The sequence below is a fragment of the Adiantum capillus-veneris genome, chromosome 29 (genome assembly GCF_014529385.1).
Source record: "Adiantum capillus-veneris isolate H3 chromosome 29, ASM1452938v2, whole genome shotgun sequence".
Classification (NCBI taxonomy): domain Eukaryota; kingdom Viridiplantae; phylum Streptophyta; class Polypodiopsida; order Polypodiales; family Pteridaceae; genus Adiantum; species Adiantum capillus-veneris.
In genome coordinates, this window is record NC_140959.1 from 35,111,965 (window position 1) to 35,116,477 (window position 4,513).

The following is a 4,513-nucleotide window of genomic DNA, read 5'->3' on the forward strand; positions in this document are numbered from 1 at the left end:
TGCTCCCGAACAGCATCAAGTGCTAGGTCTATAGCATCATCAATCTGCTTTTTTATCTGCAAAATACTCCCACATAGTGGGATATTCTTCTGCCAGTTAATTCTTGAACCTGCTTTTTAAAATCCGAGTTTACAACCTCTTCAAAAGTTGCAATCATCCGATCTTCTGGAACATTTCGGCTCTTCATCTCAGCTTCATAACATGCAATAAAACCTTTTGGATTATATCCCTGAAAATTATAATACTGCTCCCGAACATCATCAAGTGCTAGCTCTATAGCATCATCAATCTACTTTTTTATCTGCATGACTTTTGCTTCCTGTAGATACCCCTGAACCAATTCCATCATTTTTGGCAAATCTGCAATTGTTGTATTTTTATCAAATCCATTTGAATTGAAATCGTCAATAAACTGCTTTAATTGCTATGGCATCTCCATCTTTACCTTCCACCCTGGCTCGTTTCGCGTCGGGTTCACCAAAGATGTCGAGGGATATGTGTTCGCTACGTGAGCCGGGCAGGCACCGGACCTCTGGCTGTGGGAGGTGTGAAAGAGAGAGAACAAGAACAACTGATGTAAATGAAACTGGAAATCACCATAATCATCAATTAATTGATTAACGCTTGAGTACAACTTAATCCTTAGCCAAGGCGAGTTGTTAACAGCGCTGTCACTTGGATCATTTGCTAAATAGACTTTTACATCACTCTTTCCCTTGCCGAGATCTTCTTACTCTTGAGTGAGAGAGTTCCTAGCTTTTCCGATTCAATTGTGAGCTTGAAGCCGAGCCTAGTTCCCTCATGCCTCCTCTTGATTATGGCCAAGAGAGGGAGAGAACACCGTTGTCGTGCTGTGACACGTACATAGTGGGAACGCATGCTACAAGATCTATCTTGTATTTTTTTAGATACATAATTATATTTCCTATAGTGTACATATGCATATTTAAGTATAATAATAAGCCTTCTATCTCATCCTATTATTTTTCTCAAGCGTAACATATCCTTACTTTACCATCAGAAAATACTATGGGAAAAGCATCAATAGCTCCGCCTCTTTAACTTGGGGCAAAAAGAATTGATTCTTTATTTCTACTATTTCATTATCATCTCACACCCTAGCTAGATCCTATATCTAGGGTAAACTCTAATATATATATATTCTATGTATTTTTTATATTTTTCTTATATTTCTTTTTAAATAGCTACTAGGAGAGAATCAAATCCTAGTGGGACACTAGGTGGCATGATTTCAAAGATACACTTATTTTAATGTATTATTGCAAGCATGATTAAATTTTTTTTTCAAGGAGCAATGTCATGCTTTCATATGGCATGAGGTGTCCTTTGGAATTAAATGAAAGTCTAGGCTAAGGAGACCACATGAAGACTTTTGCTGTCATAAATGGACCCTATGTTGATGAATTTTTTACACAAGGTTCCAATCCGAATTGGAAAAAAATTTTAAAATGAAAATCGTAGCTAATGAGCTGAAGTTTTTGCCCATATTTTTACTTTTTTATTTGGAGCCACGATTGAGGAGATATGATCAAAATATTGGACCCCAGTCTGCCCACAACATGCAGGGGCAGCTCATTTCCAACTTTTACAATTCCTGTTCACACTGGCTCCTCTCTTCTTGTGTAGACCCTTGGGGGTTCCCTTCACCTATAAAAGGGGACCTCTTCTTCCTTGAAAGGAACCCAAGCATTCAAGCCATTGATGAGAGGAATTCTTGAGGGAGTGAGTAGTAATGCCTAATTGTACTTAGCCCCATGAACATAAGCCCAAGCCTACACTTTCTCCTAGAGGAAAACTAGCCATTCTTGTACGCCATCCTTGGAGGATCAACTCTAATCAAAGAAGGTGTTTTACTTGGCGTATCAATCAACGTTGAATTCTCCCCTCTTCTTCTCTCTCCCATCAATAATGGTGCCGAAGGGTTTCAAGTAAGATGTGTTCTACATTGATGTTTTCTTGATTTCTTGTTGTTTTCATTTTCATCTCTAATCCAACATATATATATGTATCTAATCTCATCTCCTTAACCAAACCTATCTCTCTCATTCTTAGTAATTCATCCTCTCTAGGTTCTCTTTGCTACAGGTACATCTCTCCCCGAAGTATCCTTATTGCCTACGGGCAAGAATAGGGCTTGGGAGGGAAACTTCTCATCTCTTCACTTCTCTCATATCTACATTTCTCACATACTATCCTAGATGAATAACCCACATGATGATCATTTCTATCGCTTTCACTCTGTACGATCTATTAGAATTAACGTATGGATTAGCCGTAAAATACACTTTTAACAACGTATAGTGTTTCTCTTCGGCCCTAAAAGGCTCAATGAAATACTTCTATCACCGGATCCCATCATACTACCTCTCATAGACTATAATTTTTCTTTTGATGTAAGCGTAGTTATCTTGCTATGAACCAAGAGGATTTGTGCACACAATTAATCCCAATCACTAGACAAAATATATATATTATGGTAAGCACAAAACTACAATTCCAAAGAACAATTCGTAGCCTATTTGGTCAGCCAAGATTGAATGCCATTAACTCATCCATTAACCCTTTCATATTACCCATGATACGATATGACCATAGCCTTGATGTTTTCATCTTCGTATTGTTTTGACATTCTCTTTTGTGTTCTTTCTTTGTGTGTGTGTGAGTGCAAGAGAGATAGAGTGAGTCTTCTTTGATTGCACTTCTTTCCAAACCCTAGTCTTCATGGCATCTGTGGTTTAACTCCTTCATATAGTTTTTGTTGAGTTCTCTCACAAACTCTCACAGCCATAAGCCCGGTGCTTTCCTGGCAAGACCGCAAATTTCTCGACACCGTGTTCTTTCTCCTTCGAGTCTTGGCTTCCTGTTATGGCTCAAGGTCCTCATGAGAAAGAGAGAGAGAGAGAGAGAGAGAGAGAGAGAGAGAGAGAGAGAGAGAGAGAGAGAGAGAGAGATGCTTCCTCCCTTGGATCCTCCTGAATCTCCTTTTCTTCCTTCATTTTTGCTTGCTTCCTCGTTCAAGATTCTTGCCAATCTTCCTAACTCTCTTCACATCTCCCCTTCTTATGCCCTAAAAACCCATCTTTTAATAGCTTCTCTCAGTAGCGGCTGGCGTCACTGACGTGGCATGAACGGGCTCCATGACGTGGCAGGTGGAATTCTGGAGCAGCGTGAAATTTGGCCCTGTAGGTGCCAAAATGGCGCGCCTTTGCTTGCTCTTCACTTTCCTTCTCTATGCCGACGTCATCCGACGCTCGACCCGGCCAGCGCGAGTTGCTCTTCTTTCACGCAATTCACTGCACGCTGCCCTACTCGCCATCTCCTTTTTCTCCTCCTTTCTTTCACATTCCACTGATTTTATTGAGTGCCCATTGGCCATACCCCTTAATTGGGCGGCCAGCTTATTATATGGGCGGCCTTATGGCTTTGTAAGCCATATTAGGCATACTCATCGGCCAAAGCTTGCCAAGCTTCTCCATTAGGCAACCATAACCCCCTTGGCTTCTGGACAGCCTTGCCACTTGGTTAAGTTGGGTGGCCCTTTTTAGCGGCCGGCTTCCCTTGTAAGGGCACCACATTTGGGCATACATACTGAGTAAAGCATAGACTGAATATCTGTCATTTTCAAGTAATCCACTTGTTCTTAGCACCGTCTTTAAGTGAGCTCACAAAAGAAACACGCAAGTGAGATTCTCGGCACAATATATTTCTCCAATATCCATTATTTCGTATATGTGTTCAATCAAAGCATTATCAACTGTACACATCTCGACCGCGATAGTGTTGAGCATGGATCCATCAGCATACCCCTCTTTCAATGCACTACAAGTGATGACATTCTGGACAAGATTCTCCTCGAGCACCTATCCTCGAACCCTGCCAAGGCTATAAAATTCCCAGATGGTACTCCGACAGAGCGGACCGAACTGATACGGAGCTGGCCCCCGGTGAATATTTAACGGCTAATATCTTGGCAAACAGAACTCCAATCACCAATCTAAAAAGACCGACGTGCTCCAAAAATTGAGCACTTCAGCCCGACGCATTCACTTCAATTCTGTCACCTAAGCTGCAGTTGCCCAATCCGGTATGGATCTGCAATCGACTCAAACTTCTAACTGTGATAACTTCTTCACCGTAGCTCCAATGGACGAGCCGTAAATACAGGCCAATGGAGCACTTGAAGCACTGCAGTTTTAGATCATAATCTTCCATATGTGCTCACTTCAAGCATACTCATTTTTGACATTATTAAGGCATCTGTTGGCCCTTTTAAGCTACATTTGGCATACATTAATAATTAAACTTGGCCTGTTAACAAGCCCTCATCACTGACCATTAATCAAGTAGTCTTCAAAGAAGCTTATCTTGCATTTCTCTGCTCTTTTTCTTATCATGGAAGCGGAGCTGCACGACACTGTCTCCACTCGATTTGTTCTGTTTGTCGCTCTTGCTTTGCATCCTCATATTGTGAAATCCACTTTTGCATCACTGG